The sequence below is a fragment of the Prinia subflava genome, chromosome 6 (genome assembly GCF_021018805.1).
Source record: "Prinia subflava isolate CZ2003 ecotype Zambia chromosome 6, Cam_Psub_1.2, whole genome shotgun sequence".
In the NCBI taxonomy this organism is placed as follows: Eukaryota; Metazoa; Chordata; class Aves; order Passeriformes; family Cisticolidae; genus Prinia; species Prinia subflava.
The window spans coordinates 36,121,182-36,143,291 of NC_086252.1; positions in this window are offsets into that span (position 1 = coordinate 36,121,182).

Below are 22,110 nucleotides of genomic sequence, written 5' to 3' on the forward strand. Positions count from 1 at the left end.
TCTGCAGCCCAGCTGGACTCAGCTGCATTGTCTAAGTGACCTGAAAAAGGTAAAATCGTGGCTTATTTTTAAAGGACTCTCTTCTCTTAAGGAAAATGCACTTTTGTGGGAAATCCTGCCTTTCCTGCTCTCTGTAGGCACGTGGAACTGCAACATCTTCAAACCCTGTTGAGAACACGCTTGTTCTGTTGTTGGGTAGGGGCAGAATTATGTCAGGAACTTGAAGTCTGGCCTGGAGATTCCCTCTCATTCCACTGTGGAAGGAACAAACTAATTTTCTCAAAGGGGGAATGCACCAAGTACTTTTTATAAGGAGCAGGCTGTGCTCGATGCTGGTCAGCAGGGCTTTTCTGAGGAGACAAAACAGGATGGCACAGGGATATAGAAAAACCAAGCAAACCCTGAGCTGAGCTGTGTCTGTCCATGGGGTCAGATATTTGCTTTTTATGGCCTGAATAAGCCAGCACAGTGACAGAGGAAATGCTGAGTCTGAGGGAGAGCTGCAGCTCCTGAGGGAGAGCACATCTGCTGGAAGAAGGAGCAGTGACAGGGTCTGTGCCCGTGTCTGGAGGGTAGCACAGCACTGATGAAACTGGTTTTGGGTGAGCCATTCCTACAGCAGGAAAAACACAGTTCATGTAAAGGGAACTCTCAGACTGTGCCCAACACCCTGAGAAATAATTGTAGAGCTCAGGGAATGTCAGGACATACGTGCTTGGTGACAGCCTGTGATTTATCAGGGGGATGGTAAAATGTCCTGGATATTTGTGTAATGTGTCACCAAACCCCCCGTGGCCACAGCCCGCAGACCTGTCCCTCTGGGGGGGGTTATTTTCAGAGTGTATGTGGCTGGTGGGTCTCAAGGAGATCCTTCTCCTGGTTCTTTGAGGAATTTGGGCAACTTGTTCTAACATCTTTCAGTCAAGAATTTCCTCCTAACATCTAATTTAGATCTCCCCTCTTTAATTCAAAAACTTTCCCCTTGTCCTGAAACCATCTGCTTGTTTAAAAAGCCAGTCTCCATATTTTTATAAGCTCCCTCTAAGTGTTTTATTTCCAGGATAAAATATAGATAGGTCTGGAGGCAATCAGCCTAAGGCTGGCTGGTATAAGTGACATTAAAATATCATCAGGTGTGCTTTTAGGAGGTGATGTGCATGTCCAGCAATTGAACTCACTGGCCAAATTCTGCTTAAATTTGATTGCTGGCCAGGAGACACAGCCTGTTTCTGTGAATAATAGATAAGGTAGAGAAGACCTTTGAATCAACACCCTCACAAGCACTGTGATCACATCAGGTACCTGGAAACAGGAGGAAATAGAAAGAGGTGCTAGGAAGAGCCCAGCAGCAATAAAATCTTTAATTCAGCTGCCTGTGTGACTTCTCCTAAGTCTAGTAAGTCATAGAGCCAAACTTTGCTCCGTGTGGGAGTTTTTCACTAATCACAGTCCAGGAGAAGATGCTCTGCCAGCCCCAGATAAGCGCGATAAGCAGAGGATGAGGTTTGGGAGCTGATTCCCGTGTTCTGCCTTTTCCCATGGAGGCTAAGGGTTCATGCAAGGAGGAGCATCCATCTGTGCCAGACTTTACAAACACTCTCACCCTGCGGCCCTCACTGCCAACTTGCTCTACCTTAAATCACTCGCCAGGAGGGTTTGAACTGCAGCTCATGTCGGGTTCTGGCAAAACCGGGAATAAAGATGTGAGAAGTGTAATGGTTTGGTTCCTGAGAGAAAAAGCAGGGGAAGGGGAAGGGAGGGGGGTGTGGGGGCACTTTACAGCCACATGGCAGCTTCACCATGTGGGAAAAAAATGTCTTCTTAGCTCTAAATAGCAAAATTGCTAAATCCTTGAGCATTTCAGGGAGATCAGTCATAGCAAAGAGCAACACAGGAGGCAGGGAAGGAAAATCTGAAGCTTTGGGAGAAAGACAGGCAAAGCTGCTTGAGGGAAGGGTGCATGGCATGAACTCCCCAAATTCACACAGGTGTGAACCTCCTGAATTTTCTGATCATCAAGAAGAGACTCAGAGTTGCCAGGGAATCTCCCAGCCCAACGGGGCAGGAGGACTCCTCCATCATCTTCCATCCACCAGACAGCCAAGTGAGGAGAAAAGTAATTGCTTTGGGTAGGAGGCACAATAAGACATGAAATACAAGCGTGTCTTTCATAGAATTTGTAGGCCATAAAAAGTATTTTAATGACATCTGGTGCAGGGGCGTGTTGAAGCTTAATTAATTAATCCTTGCAAAGGACTCGGAAATTCTGGGATCAAAGGTGTTGCAGAAGTGCAAAATGCCATTATTATACCTATAAACGTGTGCTTGTTAAGTTAAATGCTGTTTATTTATTGCCACCATATACTTGTTCAGCAGTGTATATCAAGTATTTTACGAACATTTTAAATGTACAGGTTTTTATCACATAAAGCTGTCCCTGTCTCAGCCCCCTGCACAGGCTGTCAGGTATTGCTGGTACTGAAATTCAAAACATATAATTGAGTCTGATAATGCCTCTGCTTCTAGGTTTATTTTATTTTATTTTGGTGTGTCTGTGGTGTTTTCCAGTCTGTAACATTAACATGGATGCTGCTGCACGAGAAGCAGAGATTATGCACAGCGGTCCATAGCCATGACTAAAACCTCCAAAATTAACTTCAGGGTTGGCTTCAGCTTGGTACGTGGTTGCAGTTTTCTCTTCCCCCTCTCTTCCTGTCTGTTCCTAAAATCATTAAGGTTGGAGAAAGCCTCCAAGATGGAGTTTTCACCCTTTGATCAAGCACTCCCACGGTCACTAAACCGTGTCACAAGGTGCCACATCTGCCCGTGCTTTGGACAGTTCCAGGGCTGGTGGGTGACTCCACCACTGCCCTGGACAGTTTTCTATCACTTAACCTCCCTTTCAGTGCAGAAATTGGTCCTACTGTCCAACCTGAACTTCCTCTGGAGAAACTTGGGGTCATTTCCCCTTTTCCTATCCCATATTCTAACATCTGCCCTACACAATTAAAAATATTGAATTTAGGATTTCATACATAATTTGCCTAAATTCATTAAACTGAGCTCTCTTACCCACCTAAAATTTTTTGTTTCCTTGGGTTTTTCTTGATTTCCTTTCTTCTGTGTAGCAACTTATAAATAATAGAAATCATAATCAATGCTGTGTTCCCACTAATTCAAAATTTAACATTGGAGATTGTTTACAAATCAGAGCAGCAATGCACATGCTGCATCCTCAACAGTCAGTTAGAATGCAGGGCCTTTTTTCTTCCTCTACTTGAGTATGTAGTAAAATTATTTTTTCCCTTAGATTATTTCAGCTTTTGTTAAAGGATTTGCTTTACAGCTTCCCATAGTTACATGGAATCTTCTGGCTGACACCAGAAAAAAAAAGTTTAGAAACGTACTCCTATGTGATTCATAGCAGCATTATTTAGACTAAATTTGTAAATTCTGTGCAGATGACAATAGCATCTTTGTAAGTCTTTTAAAATATAAATGAAATATGAGTTTTCTTTCAAGGTACAAAATGTCATTAAGGGCTCAGGTGGTTAAAATCAACATGAAAAATACATGCTGCATTTTCCCTCCTTAAATGCAATAATGTAATCAGATTTCAAGTCATCTTACCTACCTCACTTACAGCTTTATGGAGATTAATTAGTTTTTAGCCCCCAGTCACATGATCTTTTCTGACTGCCATTTAGCTACATTTGCTATCTGACTTGAACCTGTAAGCTGTCTCCAGCCCCAGAGGACAGATTAAATTTTAGTATTGGTTGCCTTCTTCCTTTGATTTAAAGGTAGATAGTTAGAGCCATAGTTCAATTATTCTTTGTTGTTAATTAGCCATGTGTTGTCATCATTTCTTTGGGCAAAGCACGTGCTTGATGAAAGAGGTGAAAAATGGCTTGAGAGTAGGAGACAACTTTCACGTGTTTGAGCTGAAAAAGATTTTTTCCTGATCAGGTGCAGAGCCATAAAAACACTTTTAATTCTCATCTATATCACCCACCTCTCCCTGCTTTGTGTATGCCTGGCTTTTATGCACTGCTGATCGATAAGGTTACCTTCTCATTTCTGTAAAACGAGCTGGCCAGAGAGGAGGAGAGGAAATATTTCAGTTCTCTTCCCCAAGCAGGAGCGAGGCGAGTCTGTGTGTGCATGTGGCTGCCACTTGGCTTTTGTTTTCTAAATTTTCCCCTTAAATTAACTTGAACACTTTTTCTATAATGCGATTTTATGTAAAGGGAATGTTTTATTCCTTGTTGAGAATGATTTTCAGGGCCTTTTAATATCCAAATAAATTCCCTTCTTCTCTCCTAAGTGTATTAGAGACGATAAATGCAGATTGGATAAAACAGTGTGTAGACAAAATCCTGCCCTTAATTCTGGGTATCCTGTTTACTTCAGTGAAATCCTCCTTTCTCGAGTCAGAAAAGTACACTTTGGCCCGTACTCTGAAAAGACGAGAAATGGATAAGCTTCAAGGGGAAAATAAAAGGATTTTTTTTTTCTGTTTGTGATGAAAAATAAAGAAGTAAATAATAAAGGGATTTGACTAGAGTTGGTGCTTAGGATGGTGTATAACTGGGCTCCTCAGCATATATAACAAAAGATCAAAGGGATCTCTGCCTCACATAAGTAAAGGAGTTTTTGGAGTGAAGGCTGTGTAGTTTTTCCTTAGGTGAGGGCTGGAAGAGAGTCAAGATAATGAAGGTGTTATCTATTACACGTTGAGAAAACATCCGAGCCAAGCCCATGGAAGCCTTTATACGGACATTGCATGTGGCTGCCTATTTGCCACTTGTTTCCTAAATTTCCCCTAATTTGCTCTTTAGCAAGCATTCACCTTGGTTAAATAGGGCTCTGCTCAGCAATATTCCACAGAACCGCGGCGTTTCCTGGCTCCGGCCACCAAGGCTCTGCAGGATTTTCACTGCTCAGGTGTTGCAAAGCCTAATCCTTATTCAGGAACCAAAATGATCCACTTTCCTTGCCTGCGGTGCTTGGATCCCTGCCTTTGGCAGTAGCCCCAGACTCCTGCAGAAGATGAAGACATCCCTCCATGCCTATAGATGGAAAGGCGCCAACATGGATGCCATCAGAAGGACGCAGCTGAGCATATGCTGAGAAAATTGTGGCATCCATACTGTACATGGGGAAGGGCTGACTGAACACACCAGTTTGTTGAAGCTTATGGCCCTGAAAAGGAAACATAGGTTTCCTGTAAATGTCATTCAGGGATATGCTAACTGTTATTTCCTGGCGCTGGATCATGATGCTTTCAACACATTCTGTTCATCTACCTCTGCTGCCTGCCTGCCTGGCTGTGCACAGCGATAGCTCTCCTGTCTTCTCACCTTTCCCTCCTCCCTGCGCAAGGCTAAGGTAAGAGAGACTCAGGCAAAAGGGAAAAAAAAGATGGCTCGAGGATGGAACACCAAGGGGAAAAAGATTTAAAAGGGATGGTTTGGTGTTGTGTGCCTTCCCTTCATTGCCACCTCACTGGTGTGCTTGGGCTCCATCCCTTTGACTCCTTTAGGAGGGAACTGGTCCCCTGGTGTCCCTGTGCCATGGAACTCCATTTGTGCAGATTGGTTTCAGCCTGAGTGCCCATGCCAGGGCTGCTCCGCTGTAGAATCTTCAAGGGTTTCCCTCTTACAGTGCGAGTTGTGTCTTCTGCCTTTGTTCCTCACACCCCTGCTCCCCTCCAGGTGCTGTGTCCTGGGGTGGAGGTGTCACCCAGTGGGACAGGGCATCAAGGACCTGTGCAGTCGGGTGTCAGAATCACACTGCCCTCCTGGGCCTGGCTGCTCCTCCTTCCAGGGCAGAGAAATCACAGGAGAAAAGGTAAATTCTTACAATTTATCTGCTGAGGGCATCCTTCCTAGCCAGGGGCATGGACTCTGAGTGCTTGCCCTGGTGACAAAGGGGCTGGGTTATCTCCATTCCAGCTCAACACCCTACAACACACCAATGAAAAAAATCAACTTTCTGTATCTGGTGAACCTGAATTATCCCCATTGTTTTGGAGATAAAGAGAGTCTCCTTCCTTTTGTAGAAATTTTGGAAATTTCTACATCTATTCCTATGCTTCTTTTCCATATTGTCATATTCCTAAAAATTCTGTGTTCATGCACAGAGCAAAAAAAAGTAGATTAAAGCTGGATACCACTATGCCAATTATGTTGTAACTTAAATAACACTTTCATTAACACAATAAGAAAATCATGATAACATGAAACTAAGCAGGTGTTCAAATCATATCAGGACAGTCTGGAAAATTGTGGTCAAAGCCCCAGGTGAAGTTGTGGATCTTTGAAATGCTGACATCCCTTTTTAACTTCTGAAATATGAATGCAAGCACTTTTTTAAAATCTTTTTTTATTTTGGGCTATTTGTGTTTGGGAAGTTTTGTCCTAAGTGTCACATGTCACATTCAGTGAGAGTAAGGAACCAAAAAAGACCTTTTTATAATTATTATTATTATTATTTTCAATGAGTGTTTTCCTAAGCAAAAAAAAATTGCTAGGTTTTGTAAGAGAAAACCATTCCCACTTACAATAGGAAGCGTGGCTTGTCCAAATGCCTCAGCAAGGCCCCCATGGTGCCAGGCAGGCAGCAGAGAGCAAGGAAAACCCCACTTTGGAGGGATTAGACAGGGAAAGTACAGGAAAATGCAGGGAAAATGTAGAGTTAAAGTAAGGAACAGCACACCTGATTTCTGTGGAGAACTGAAAAGACTCCAGGGGTTTTCTGGGGTCTGGTGGCCCACAGGGGCTCATCAGTGGCCCACTGGGGACAAGCCACACCATGTGTATCTCCTGCCTGCTGCAGAGTTTGGGGTGCCCAGTTTTGGGTTATCTTGCCCATCCTCCTGTTTCTCCTTGGAGGGTTTGAGGGCAGATTCTGAGCATTTTTGGAAAATTGTGCCTCTTCAGAGCATGGCATTTCCCCAGTTGTCAGGAGTGCAAACAAATAAGGGAAAAGCCAAAGGAAAGCAAGATTTTCACCACACAGATCCACTTTACAACTGGCGCTGAGCATGACCAGGTTTGCTTGGAGTGGAATCATCTCTGAGGCAAATGCTCAGCACAAGGAGCCAAGGGAAGCATTGCTGTGAGGATGCCTCTTGCAGCCATTCCCAGATGCAGGTGGAAGCAGTATTCCCTGTGTTTCCCTCCAGGAAACAATGATTGCTCTCGTAGGCTGCATTATTAGATACCTGTTATTTGCTAAGGCAGTTGAACTAAAGACCTGGGCACTACTGGACCCAGTTCATGGATATTTATTGCACCAAATCCAATCTATAATACAGTGTCAGCCTTGTACCAAAGCAGGAGACAGTTGTATTTATGATTATTAGTACAATATTGAATCATCCTGAACCAATTACTGGTCCAATTACTGTGTCATTATTATCTTCTGAATAGGGCTTGATTTGTCTGTGATAAATATGATGCAATTAAACTACCTTTTTACATAATAAAACACTGCAGGTGTTTATTCTTAAGGGTTTACGGATACCAACAACCAATAGATTTAATTAAAAAAATCCTTGAAATAAATGTGAATTTCATTAAATTGTTCTAGCAGTGGTGAATATTTTAAGACTATCTACCAAAAGATTCTCTCCCTATAATCTATCTTAAAAGCTATGCTAAGTGCACAAAAACAATGACCTCAGCTTTTTAATGTTTCAATAATTAATAACATTTCTTTAAAGAACGTGTAATTGGTCTCTGATAGTATAACTTAAGAAACAAAAAAGTTATGTGGGTCAAATTGCTATTACCATTGTGTCAGTGTGAGGGATAAATGTATGCTGGCTTAACAAAAAAATCTTCTTAAATTCAAATTTTCTGCTCCATAATTTTAAATTTAATCTTACGTATTTAGCACTACAGCCATAAATATAATATTGACTTCATTCCTGTTTGGTACTAGCAATGGGTACAGAACTATGTTGTGCTGGCTTTAGATTCTGAAAAGAAGAGATCATTAATGTGAAATTCTACCTGGAATTATTTTGTGTCTCAGCACTGGGGATAGATACTACAGCTTTAGCTATAAAACAGCCAAAATCAATGAAATGGGTATAAACCCATTGCTGGGCTGGGTTTTGCTGGCTGTCAGGAAGGAGAATTCCCTTTCCCAGCTTTGCTGCTGGGCTTCCCCGTGCTGCAGAGTCTGAAGGAAATGGTGATGTTGGTGTTGCCTTTTTTCCCCTCTCACGGCTGAACTCAGCATCTGATCATTGTATTTGGGGTCATCTCGTGTGTGTTGGGTTTGTCTTTTCTCTCTGTGGATTGTGGCAGCACAGGATGTCAGGAGAAAGAGCAGGGCTCCTGGAGACAGGCAGGATGTTTGATATGGGATTTTTTTTGTGTGTTGGAGCAGGAAAATCTCAAAAATTCTTTGTACCAACACACGTAGCTGAGTCCAGGGCAGGACGTGATGCAGTTTCACAGACACAGCAGGGAGGAATGAAGCAGAGTTGGGTGGCAGCTCCAGAGGAAGGGTGGTGCTGACCCACACCAAACTGGGCTCGTGCACTCCTGGCTCTGCAGCAGGGAATCTCCCTGGACTCCAGGCTCCGAAATAACCCTTGCATTTGCAGACTTGCTTTTATATCTAAATTGCATTTGATCATTATCAGCTAGACCCCTTTATGCACACTTCCAGACAGCTGTATTCTTTCCACTGAACTCATCCTAAGGTGTAGCTGTGAGAGGCTTCATCAGAGGATCTGTCCTGACTGTCCAACCCTTCACAGGAGTGCTCATGGCTCTCTGGAACAGCATTTCAGGGCAGGACACACCCCAGCTTCCCACCCTGCACCCTTGGGGTGTGCCTCTGCACCTCCACAGCTTCCCCCATTCCCTCCCATCCATCCTCCCTGCAGCACGGGCCAGGCTGGATGATAAAATAAAGCTTTTTCAAAAGGTTTATTAAGCAAGAAGTAAGGTCAGGCTTTTAGCTGGAAGGCTGGAAACGAAAGGTTACAAGCAAAACAAATACAAACATAGTCCCAGCCTAAGCTTAAACAACTGGATTCCTTCTCAATTGCTTGGTCTGGTTTCTCAGATCCTGAAGACACGCTGCAGCTGTTGGGATTTGAAGAATCCTCACTTGTGCCCTAAGCCCTGGTGCTGTGGTCAGGCACAGGCAGCCTGGCCTCCCCCTCCTCTTCCTCCTCTTCCTGCAGCTCCCTGGGCACACTGACACTCTTCTGGATTGAGACCAGACCTGGTTTTTGGTGGAATGACCCTGCTGTAGACACAGCACGCAGTCAGTGTGTGCTTCCTCCTCCCAGCCCTCACCTCTTTGGGCAGCACCAGAGCAGGTGTGGGTGTTCCCATCCTGGAGACCAGATCTGGGCGCTCCCACCCTGGTTTTGAGATGCTCATTAAGGTGTTGGGGGATGCTGATGCCTCCAGCCCCATTTCAGTTCCTCACCCACACCTCTGGGGCTGCCTGCTGACCGTTCTCACCCATCCTTGCTTCTGACACCCAGGCACGGAGCAATTCCTGCAGCATCCCTCTTGCTGTGTAGGACACACCCAGGGGTCTGCACTGCTCTGACACCCCTGAGGGGTTTCAGCACCAAAACTGGAAGAAAGAATGAAGTTAATTAAATTTTCAGCCTGTTTGCCAAGTAAGACTGATTAGGACAGGGTGAGGGACAATGAAATAACCCAGGTCAGCTCTGTGCCTGGCTGGGGAGGTTACACTCTCTGGGATGAAGATGCCCTGATGTGAATTAGTCACAGCCCTACCCCAAAGCACGGATCAGTAAACACTGAAACAGAAACACACGGAGAAGGAGAGCAAAATTATGGGAGAAAAAAAAATAAATGACCCCCACAGTCAAATGACAATCTCATGGATGCATCCTGCATAGCTAATTCTGATAATTATCTCAGAGCAGCCAACACATTTGGGACTCTCCTGTAGCCCCTCTGCCATCAAAAGCTCGGGTTCCTACTGGCATCCAGCATCAGTTTTGAGGACTGCACCCCTGGGATGTGTCTGCCAGGGAGCACAGCAGGTCTCAAAGACAAAAAAGAGTATTAATGGGTGGATAATTGCCCACCTTGTAATAATTTACTGGGAACCTGATACTTTTATCATTTGTCACAAACAACTCCATGGTGTAATAGTATAGGAAGTATCATTGGTGCTATAAAAAAAGTGATGGTGCAAAATTACACTTCTCTTTCTGCTGAATGGTGCTAAATAGCAGGGAGTTCCCATTCTTCTATTGTCAGGATTTCGATAATTGTAGATGTGCATTTGCAGGGATCAATTGATAATTTGGATCACATGCCATCAATATTTCATTTTCTCTATATTTTTAAATGAAAGGAAGAAGCCCAATTTCACAGTGGTAAGATTAAAAAAAGAATCTCATTTTGTTTTCCTGTCTGCTGTTAAGGAAGAAAGCTCATTTCTTGCAGCATAAAGGGATATTAATGAATGCAAAGAGCATTTTCCATATTGCGGAATAAAATTTACTGTTCTAACCAAAGATATTTTATATAAATTAAGAGTTTGTTTAAAAAAAATCGAAAATGGGAACTCAATTCTAGACAACACTTAATTTAAACTAAGTGTTAAAATAAAAGCAATAACACTGAGAATAAATTAATGAACTACAATTAACTATATTTACAATGAGTGGTTTGGTTGGAAACACCTATTCCCTGCACTGATAAAATAAAACCTGCATCCTGCAAAAGCTGAAATAAGTTAAATGAAGATGCTTTTAACAAGGTTATTACTTAAGCAGTGACAGGTTTACAGATTTTAGCACCATTGGGTTTGGGAGCTGCAGCAAGTGCTAAAATAACACACACCTTCAGGTTCATTAAATTCACCACTGTGATGAAATAACTGATATTTTTCTATATTACCATAGTGCCTCAAAGAACTGACTATAAATAAGATACACTAATAACAACTGTTTGCAGTGCTAAAACAATAAAATAATTCTTCCAGGCTTATATGCAAAGGAAGAAATAAGTGTAAAGGCAGACTGTTAGCAGAGTTATATCTGGTGGCTTTAATTCTACTGGTGCCATGCCTTCAGCCATTTACTTATCATAGAAATGCCCTATAAAATGTTTTATCACTCATTGTGGCAGGAAGAAATTTGTTTAAAGGCTACATAAAGAGGGGGCTCCCGTCCCGAAATGCTCTCTAATCTGGTGTTTATTGGAGCATTTCTGGAGCCCAGCTTTGGCGAGGAACTGATTTTTTAAAAAGAGCATTTCAGATGGTGGTAAATCCCCACATTATGCCCTGTTTGGGAAAGAAGCAGTGCAGGGGGAAAAGAAGCAGATTTCTAATAAATCAATGGAGTGTGGCCTTTGGAGACCTGGGAGGCATATGGACAGTAATGGAGTATCCCAGGTTGTTCCGTGAGCGATTCCATCTGGATGAGCCTCCTTCTCCCCTAGAACACCTCCAGTCCCCCCCCAGCCCCTCTCTCAAATGTCAGACCACCTGGGATCTGCAGCTGTCGGGCTGAAAGTGGAGCTGTGACGCCTTGGGAAGGCTGGCCTGGAGCAGAGACTGGACAGGGATGGAGAATAAAGCAGGGATTTATTGAAAGGCCTTTAGGATACACCTTGGGTAAGACAGGACCTGGCCAGGGCTGCACCCAGGGTGGACCCAAAATGGTCACAAAATGGACAAATGGTCACAAAATGGCTGGCTGGTCACGAGGTCTCACACTTTTATAAATTTTGGTCCATTTGCACATTGGGGTTTAATTGTCCAATTCCAGCTCCAGGTTGTGAGGTCCCATCCCTCTTTTTCCTCCCTTCAGCCACCCCTGTTTGTGCTGTTGGGCTGAAAGTTGTCCTTGGTGTGCAGCAGGAAAAGGATTTGTTTTGTGTCCCTGCTCTGTGAAGAGACCTGACTGGCACCCGATATGAGGCTCAGAACTACACCTGAGCAGCACAGAGTCTGAAATACATGAAAGCTAAAGCTTAAGGCATCAGCTGCCATCACAGGGAAACCAGGGCACTTGGGGCTGGGGGCTTGCACTGGGTGTGGTATTGAACATTGTGCTCTGTTTTATCTGAAAAATACAGGTTTGATGTGTTTTATATAGAATGTCCTATTGCCAGTAGGACAAAGAGGAATGGTTTCAGGATGGAGGCCAGGTTTAGGTTAGAGATTAGGAAGAAATTTGTTGCTGGGAGGGTGGGGAGGCCCTGGCACAGGTTGCCCAGAGAAGCTGAGGCTGCCCCATCCCTGGAAGTGTTCCAGGCCAGATTGGACAGGGCTTGGAGAAACTTGGTCTGGTGGAAGTTGTCCCTGCCCATAGCAGAAAGTTGGAATTAGATGAGTTTTAATGTCCCTTCCACCCCAACCTGTTCTGTGATTCCATGATTCTGTATATCTGTGTGTGCATGTGTGTAAATATATAAATAAACACACGTGTTTAAACATACCTTTGCACACCTAAGCAGCTGGAATAACTGTTTCCAGCCCCTCGTTTTGGTCTCCATGTGGGTAATGTTCCCTCCATGCTGATGGAGAGGTAAAGCAGGACTCTGTTGCAGTCAGAGGGTCTAAAATGAGAAAATGGGGTTAATCAACCCCACAATGTCACAGGCTTGCTTCAGTTTTGCAATGCTGTATCTTTCCTCTGAGGGATTTGAAATTTTGTTCTCTGGTAGAATCACAGAATCACAGACTGGTTTGGGTTGGAAGGCACCTTAAACCCATCTCATTCCACTCCCTGCCATGGGCAGGGACACCTTCCACTATCCCAGGTTGCTCCAAGCCCTGTCCAGCCCAGCCTTGAGCACAAACTCTGTAATGTGACCGTAGGGGGACACGCTTTGGGGTGGGTTTGGCAGGGCTATGTTAGCACTTGGTGATTTTAGAGGGCTTTTCCAGCCCTGACCATCCTGTGATCTGTGAGCTGCTGTTTTACTCACCCTTAGGGAAGAGTGTGCAGCCCACCGTGCTCCAGAGGCACTGCTGAGTGAAGGAACTGTGGGATGAACATCCCAAGTAAGCAAGACATGGAGAGAACATTGCACCTGGGCAAAAACCTTTTTATTTCTCCACTTTCTTTATAACCTCCTTGTAGCATCTCTCTGAGAAGAGCAATAGGACCATTTTATTGGTGAATATGCAGAGGCACAGCAACATTAAATTATTCTGAGGCCTTCAACACAAAAGAGCTGTTACTGGCCCAAACATCAAAAAGATGTTCTTCATTACAAGTCCTTTATCTCAGGAGTTTCCCTCCCACCTGGAATTTACCCAGCTCCCACTCACTGATCTTTTGGAGTTATCAATCCATTTAGATTTTTAGTAAACTGTGTGAAACTTTGGGAGGGAGTCAGGTTTGAGTGCCTGGCATCATCAATAATTTATGCTTCGTGCGAAAAGAAAATTGATCCGAAGCGTCCTGGAGAGGCCAATCCATGCTGCCTCTGTGATCAGCTGAGACACAAATTAAATGTGAGGAGTGAATGGAAATATATTGTGGAGAAAAGCTGCACAGACCCAATCCAAGGCAGGAGGTGCAGAGCTGCTGAGGGCTGTCTAAGGGAAGAGCACGGCATCCTTTGAAGCCCGGTCATGGAGACAAGGATGTGGGAAAAGGTCCTGCAGCAAAAAGTGGTCAAAGGTTCTTCAGAGGAGGACGAGAGCAGCTCTGTTTCCTGAAGGCAGCACTCCAGATCAAGCAGCTCTTTGTGGAAATGTTCAAAAACAATCCAAACCACCTCATCCTGGGTTAAAGATGAGCTCCAGTACCTGGGGCTGGATGGGAGGTCAAAGGAGGAGCACTGGGGGGCATCAGTAGATGCTGGGGCTGTGCTGGAGCTGTGAGATAGACCTGTTGTGTCAAAGGTAAGAGTTTATATTTTCTCCTAAGAAAGAAAAATGTTCAGAAAATAGTCCCTCATGGAATTTTGAAGCATTTGCTGAGCTTTACTTTCATCCTGGATACACTGATACATCCTTTGTTTCTCTTTGCTGTTCTCGTGTTTAAAGTAACTTCTACTAGAAGTCACATGTATCTGACCCAGAAACACAAGAATTTCACAGCCTCTGAGGAAATGTGCTGAAGGGAGGTTTTCTGGAGCTGTCCAGCTGGGAATGAAGCCTCCTGCCCACTTGTTTGCCCCAGAGGGAGCCCAGGAGGACAAAGGGCTGGAGTGGAGAGGTCACTGCAGGCACCTGCTGTTTCTGGAAGTTTCTGTTTTGAAACTGCTGCCTTTGGACAGGTAAGCTACCATGGACTGGTAGAACTTTTTATCAGATATTTTTCCTATTTGTTTTAATTGCTACACCTGAATAAGCAGGTAAATGAATGCTGGAGGTACTTCTTGTCTTTGTAAGTGTGAACTGTACAGATAAATGCACCTACATATTTATGTGTCCTTATCAGTCTTGATACCTTACTTGTTAATGTGATAGTGTCATCTAATTTCTGTCATACTTGGTTCAGGACAGATTCATTAACTGTTCCTTCTGCCCTGGTAAATGAGCACCTACTTCAGTGAGGTAAATCCAGAATAAATCTCTTGATCAGGGGAATCAGGTTCTTTTGCCATTCATGCTTAAAAATGCTGGGAAATGTTTATGCTCAAAGAAAAATGAGGTCTCTGACACTGAAAAATGCAGCAAATTAATATAGTTGGGCAGAATAATTGAATTATATGTTTGTACAAACTATTTTCAGAGTTCTAAGATCCTGGAATCATAGAATGGTTTGGGTTCAAGGCACCTCAAAGATCTTCTTGTTCTATCACCTGCCATGAGCAAGGAAACCTCCCATCATCCCAGGGTGCTCCAAGCCCCATCCAACCTGGCCTTGGGCACTTCCAGGGATCCAGGGACAGCCACAGCTGCTCTGGGCACCCTGAGCCAGGGTCTCCCCACCCTCACAGGGAAGGATTTCTTCCTAATTTCTAATCTAACCGTGCTCTCCCTCAGTGATGTATTTCTCCTTCACAACAGCAGTGTACTCTCTGCTGGAGTTTTTAGGCACATCTAAATTGTGCATAATTGAATCCTTGAAAAACATGCAGAGATCTTCTCCATTTCCAGTTTTATTGTTTTCATGAAGGTTTATCATATCTCCATATATCCAGCGTTCAAATCTCCTTCAGGAAGTGAGTGCTGGACCCTGGGTGAGAGTCTGGAGGTCTCTGCAGTGGTTTTGAAATAGTTGTCTAGAAAAAGGACAAAATCTCCTGGTTGAGAATTTGTGGCATGAAGGTCTGAGCAAGAGGGACTGTACTTTCCATTGCATCACTGATGTTTCAGCCCAGAGCTTTCCCACATCTCATAAGCTGCTTTGAGCCCGTGCAGTTCGTGGAGTGGAAAAAAAAAAAAAGGAATTGAAGAAGCAAAAATAAATATTAAAGCACGCAAGAATTAAATATCACCTATTCAAATAGCAATTATGCCGTTGAAAACAAGATCACCACACCTGTACAAGAAAAGACAACCAAGCCTAAAACATCTGTTTGGATCCACCTGCCAAGCACCTGTTCCTCTGTTTCAATGCCATTTGATTGCTGGAGATGTAGAGGCTCTTGTGAGGTAATGAGTGATTTTACATTATGCATGATTGAAAACAGGTGTTCTAATGCTGTACAATTCTATGCATGAATAATTCAGTTTGTTTAGAGCAAGATCTTTAAAAGAAATATGGTCTTTATTTTTTTTTTATAAATATTAAGGTTATTCTCTGTAATGTATGGTGGCTGGTCTTTTCAGCAGGCTCACTGATGACCATTTTTATATAATTTTATGGGTAGGAAATAACACCGTGAAAGGTAAAAAAAATAATTATACCTAAAGCACATAAGCAATGAAAATTGAAAGCTTTCTTTAGCAAGGAGGGGGGAAAAAAACCTGTCAGTGTTCTAAGGGAGAAAGCCAGATGACTTTTGGCAAAGACTGCTTCTCACCACTAACAAAACAGCCCAAGAGCTTAATTATAGAGAGGGGTGAATGTGCCTCAGGGATAAGTAAGTAGCTAGTCCATCTCTTGGTCCGAATTCCAGCTGAGTCTGAATATGTTTAAGAATTTGGGTTGTTTTTTTCTCTCTCTCTCTTTTCCCTCATGATTATGAAAAGGTTTCTTGCACAGTTGTGTGCTTTGTGCTGGTGGAAGATGCTGCAGACTCAGGTCTTTATCCGCAGACCAGTTTTCGTGCTGGGGACTGCAGGATAAACCAGCCCATGCTCCTCATCATGGAGAGTTCAGCAGCTGCTTGGGATCATCTCCCAAAGATGCAGGAGATGTGGAAATCAAACTGAGAGGTTCAGCTAAGCCTGCAGCACCCTCTCTGCCTCTTCCCAAGGTAAGCAGTGCAGCTGGAATGGCTTCAGCCACGAGAGTGTTGAGCTGGGATGAGATGAACTGGAGCAGCCAAAGGTTTTCCTGCCACACTGTGTGTCTGCTCTCTCCTTGTTCCCTCAGCCAGGGGTGTAATTTAGTTCAGCAATTTCTGTTCAGCAATTTCAGTTCAGCAGCAAGGCTGGTGTCTGTTGTGGTGTTAGTTTTGATTGTGGGAGTCTTCTGTGGTGGGCAATGAGGAGTCTGGGTGAGGGTGAAGGGAGTGGAGAAACTGAGAGTGGACAGAGGATTTCAGACCTCCCAGACCTTCCTGCTGCTGATGTGACAATGAAGTGGGAAAAGAGTAAAAGAGAAGAATGAAAATGAGATTATTGATTGGAAAGAAGGAATGAAGGAGGGTCTCCCTCAGCTGGTGGATGCCTCATCCCTGGAAACATCCAAGGCCAGTTTGGACAAGGCTCTGAGCAACCTGATCAAGTGGAAAATGTCCTGTTGAATACAGGGGGTAGCCTTTGGGTGGCCTTTGAAGGTCCCTTCTAACCCAAACCATTCCATGATTCTAGGGAAGAGGCTGAAAGCCATAATTAAAGGCTGCTGTAGTTCCCTGTGTTAACTAAAAAATGCACCGTGGTGCAAGAACACCAATTTTTCTGGTTGCTCATGTGTAACCTGAACAGTGGTTTGCATCCAGTGGCTGTAGAGGTTTCTGTAACAAACTTCAACGTATTCTGTGAGCTCGGGAGATATAAGGAGAGAAATTCAAGAATCAAAAACTTCCAGGTGTGACCCAGGACCTCACTGGGGAAACAGGGGCAGCTCAAACTGCTCAAACTGTGGCCCCACTGCTCAGGGGACATCAGTTCAGGGTTCCTTCAGGCTCTAAAAGCAAAGGTTCTGTGGCCAAACCTGGCTAAGCTGCAGACATTTTGGGGTTTAGCTGAAGTGGATCTGTAATCTTTTGGTATTTTATATACAGTAAGTTACAGGAGACTGTAAATTAGGGTTTATAATACCCTATCCATTCAGCTACTGACAAAGTATCTAAGGTAATCTGACCTGCTTCACAGACCATGAGAAAAATCCTCATGTAAAGTGAAAAAGATGAATTACAGAGAGGTAGAGGAATTTGTCTCAACTCAGATATTGGGTTAATTCCCACATCAGGCAAAAGGATGTTTCACCAGGCTTTACTTGAATAAAGTTGGGGAGGTTTAATAGATGCAGCCCTAGAGGGCAGGGGATAAACTCTGCTCCCCTGGAGCCAGTGACCACGCCACCAAAAACAAGGGTGGGAATCAAAGTGAAGGGAATGAGGGAAGAAATCTCTGAGAGAAGAAAAACAGCAAGGACAAAATATTGTAGGGGGAAAAAGGGTGGGGTTTTTTTGTTTTTTGGTTTTTTGTGTGTGTTTTTTTGTTTGTTTGTTTGTTGGGTTTTTTAGTGTTTTTTTTTTTTCTGAAATGATAAGAAAGAGGAACACATCCTGGTGCTCTGAGTTCCTGCAATAGGGAAAGCTTTTTCTTTTCACTGGGAGTTGTTCTCCCCTTTAATAACAAGAAAATAACTTAAATTTAATCTTTGTAACATGTTGGATGAGGGAGGAAATGAGAAGGGGTGATGTTGCATCTGTTGGGGTTGCCTGGACTCCTGAGGGTTTATCTGTACTGGTGCAGATGATGGAAACTCACAGGTCCCACTGGGCAGCTGTGAGAAAGGCAGGACATTCCTGCTCCTTCCTGACTCCTTCCCACTAGAGTTTGCAATCATGAGAGATACTGAAGGCTTCCTTCAGCCTGCTGGAGGAATTTCCTGTGGATCTGCAGCTCTTTCTCTGCCCCGTCTCCCCTTTCCCAGTTTTATAGAACACCTTTTCTGATTGTTTTAAAATTATTGTTAGGGGGGGTTTGCTGTTTTCTGCTTTAAATGCAGCACACTTCTCTCCCAGAAACACATCCTTCTCTTACCCCTGCCACATCTTCTCTGTAGCAGTAAGAGAAGGCTCCAGTAGCTCCTCTACCACTTTCTTTTCTATTTCCGTTCCCTTTCTGGGTACTGAAGTGACCCACTTGTCCTTGCAGTCGAATCCTGAAAGGGCAAAGCGTGTCTTGGTCATGTTCTGTGGGCCAGGAAAGAAAGTTTGGCTTTCTGCCTTCATTCCTGTACTCCATGGTGTCAGAAGGAAACAGTTTTCCAGGAACACAACCCCAAGACAACCATCAGAGTTTCTCTCTTGCAAGGATACCTGTGGGATCGAGGGCTGTTAGGAGGTTTCCAGATGAGGCACTGAAAGATGAATGTGGAGCTCCCTGGAATCTGTGTTGGATATGGAAACATTTGGTTTCTGAAACCTTTTGGTGGACTCAGATGGAAGCTGTTCCATAAATCAAAAGTATGTATTTACCTTTTCTATATACACCTCCTGTGATTTGTTAGGTAGCTGTTTCTTGTCACCATTACTCTCCAAATTATTTGACTTTGGTTTCCTTTTGAGAATTAACCAGGCTGTGATGAATCATGGAACCACAGAATGGTTTGAGTTAGAGAGGACCTTAAAGCTCATCTTATCCCTGCCATGTCCTGCAGGGACACCTTCCACTGTCCCAGGTTACTCCAAGCCCCATCTAAACTGGTCTTGGACACTTCCAGGGACTCAGGGGCAGCCACAGCTTCTCTGGGCACCTGTGCCAGTGCCTCAACACCACCACTGGGAAGAATTTCTTCCTAATCTCTAACCTAGATCTTCCTTTCTTCAATTTAAAACCAGTTCCCCTGGTCTCATCACTACAGGCTCCTGTAAGAAGTCACTCTCCAACCTTTTGTGTGTTTCCTTTGTGTGTCGGAATGCTGCTGTGAATATACAGGAGCTTTTCCATTGCTTACCGTGAGATCTATTCCCCTGAAATCTCTGTTGCCACAGCAGAGGTGACAGAACAAGGTCCTTTCTCTAGGTACCAGGAGCCCCATTTCCTAAACCAGTAGTCCACTCCTCCTCACCCACAGTTAAAATCTTGTTGAAGCTGTCAAGAGCTGTTTCCACCTCTTTAATTCCGTTCTCAAACGAAACCCTTCACTCCTTTGTATGCAGAGGGTGCTGCGGCCTGGATCTCATCTTGTTTTCTAGTAACATCTTCCAGATTTGTTTTAAAGTGATTAGGCACTGCTGAAGAATCAGCTTCTCTCCCCCGGCCCGTGCAAAGCCAAGTGTTGACAGAGCTGGCTGGTGGCCACCGGCACCGCGGTGACGCAGCACCGCATCTTTTGACAGCCTCCATTTCATTGGGGGCACCCTGAGACACTCACACACCCTGGAGAATTAAAATAAAATAAATTACAGAGAGAAAGGGGACTGCAGTTAGAGAAAAAAAGAAGCATCGGCCTGACCAGAGAGCTGCTTTAATTAAAGGATTTATTCTATATACTGGAGCGAGGAGTCGGAAAGTTATTTCTGCTGTGCTAGTGTGGCTGCAATTCCCCTCTGAATTTCAGTTTTGAGAAACAGCTTATCCTTTTTATTGGGCTATGGAGAGAAATTATGGGGAATGAGCTGAGTGATTTTAAAATTTTCTCTGTAGGACTAGGAGAGGAGGGAAACACTTGTCCTTCCTTAACTAAATAGCTTCCAGTAGAGTTTAGAAACAGGGACACTAATTTCTGGGTCCCTTCTCAACACGGGGATGTATTTAAGTCACTGGGATCACATCTATTTCTACCATCTAGATCCTTCTCTGGATGGAAATCGTCCTGCCTTTGAGTATGAGGAGGAAATACAGAAGGTCACAGTAACAAATACTGTTTCTGGGATTCATTTTTCCCTAAAGGTTAATAAAGCTCATCAAGAAATACATTGAAATGAAGCAAAGTTATCTCTAGCATGAGAGTCTTCCCATCACAGTGTCCTAAGAGATGTCCTGTGGTTTGACACATAATTAATATGTTTATTTATCTTAGCTTGCCTTTTTAACATCCATCACCATAATAGCCAAATATAAACATTTTATCCTGCTTTGTGAAGAGCCTATGGTCCATTTTATTGCAACAGTCCCTTTCCCAGCTCCCACCAGTGACACGGAGGAGATGCCTGAAAAAAACCCCACCAAACCCCTGAAATTTTCTCACCACTTTTGCTGGAAGCTGCTATGTTTACAAACTTGTGGAAAATGTGCCTCTTTTGCCTCCTTGGAGTGTCATGGGAACACAAACTGAGGTCTGCTCCAGTAGCACTGCTCGGGGCTGCCTGGAGCTTCTCGGGGGTCTCATAATCCACCCACGAGGTTGGTCCAGAGTCCAGCTTAAAGTTACACTCTGTTTGCCAGCATCCAAGATCTCAAAAAATTTTACAGTTAACCTGGCTTGAGTATTAGAATCTGACAATTTTTTGGACAAAGAGAGCTAATATTTTTATTTTTTTCATCCTAAAGCACGGCAGTGTCCTCATTACTCTCATTTTAATTTATGGGATGCCCAAGGAATGTTTGTTAGAATTATTGGCTTTAGTTTATGCTGTTTGTAACTCACTTTTTATAGACTTGACTGGTCAGGTAATTGCCACAGTATTGTTTTTGGCTCCTTAACTAGGTCCCATCCAAATTTGCAAAGTGCTTCTATAGAGATAATGGAGCACATTCCAGCATCCTGTGACGTGTCAGCTGAAAATCCAGTGTGAGATGTGTGGGGGTAACCTGGGTAGAGTTACCAGATGCTGGAATTTCTTGCTTGGGAGTACCAAACACTCTGAAGTGACCAAGGCAATTCTGCCAACAGAAGGAAAGGAAATGTAAAGGAGAAAATAAGGAGAATGAGGAAGGAAAAGTCTCCAAACACTGCAGTTTGATGCTTAAAATGTGAGGTTTACCTCTATTTCCTTACAGGAAAATAAATGCAGCACTAATGTTGTATATCAAAGAATGGTAAGGTCGATGATGTGAGTAACAAACTCCCCTTGTGAAAATTATTAATTTTTTTTGAGGAAATCCATAATTCCAATATAAAGAAAAGAAAAAGAATACAAACGTAGCTCTTATTTGAGTCTAATCAGCTGAGAAAAGCACAATGATAAAAAAAGAAACACAAATTAAAATTGAAAATGGCAAATAACAGGTTCTGAAAAATAGTTTTATTATATAATATATTTATACTATGCATGGATACTTTTTAAAAAGGGACCCACTGGGATAAGCAGGTCTCAGAAGTGTTTGATTTGGGCTATATAACCTTCTTGGAGGTTGGACTAGAAGATCTCCACAGGTCCCTTCCAACCCTAACTATTCTCTTTTGAGGATATTTGAGAAAGTTATTCCTGAATGTTCAGAGATCTCCCTGCTTTTCATTATCTTTTTTTTAATTTTTTTTTTCTTTTTCCTAACGAGGGCCAGAACCGTGTGCATGATTTTCTGTGATAGATTCACACGGGAGGTATTCTGGAACTGGCCAAGGACACAGCGTTTACAAGAAAGTCCTGACAAGCATCCAAAAGTCTTTGTGAAGCTTCCATCTTAGATGACCCCACGGAATGTGAGAGAGCTTTCTTTTAGGGGAATGGCATCTTCTGGCCAGAGTCACATCCAGAAATTCTGCTGTGCTTAACCCGTTCTTGAAATGCCCAGCGCAGAGAATTTAAGGGTGGAGGTAAGAATAACACACTCGTGTTTTCTCAAGAAAGGTGCCAGGAGAGCCCTCAAGCTCTTATTCTGATTTTTTTTTTCTACTCACAGAACCACTTCTCTGGTAAATAGGGTTTCTGGGAAGATCAGTTGGATATTTGA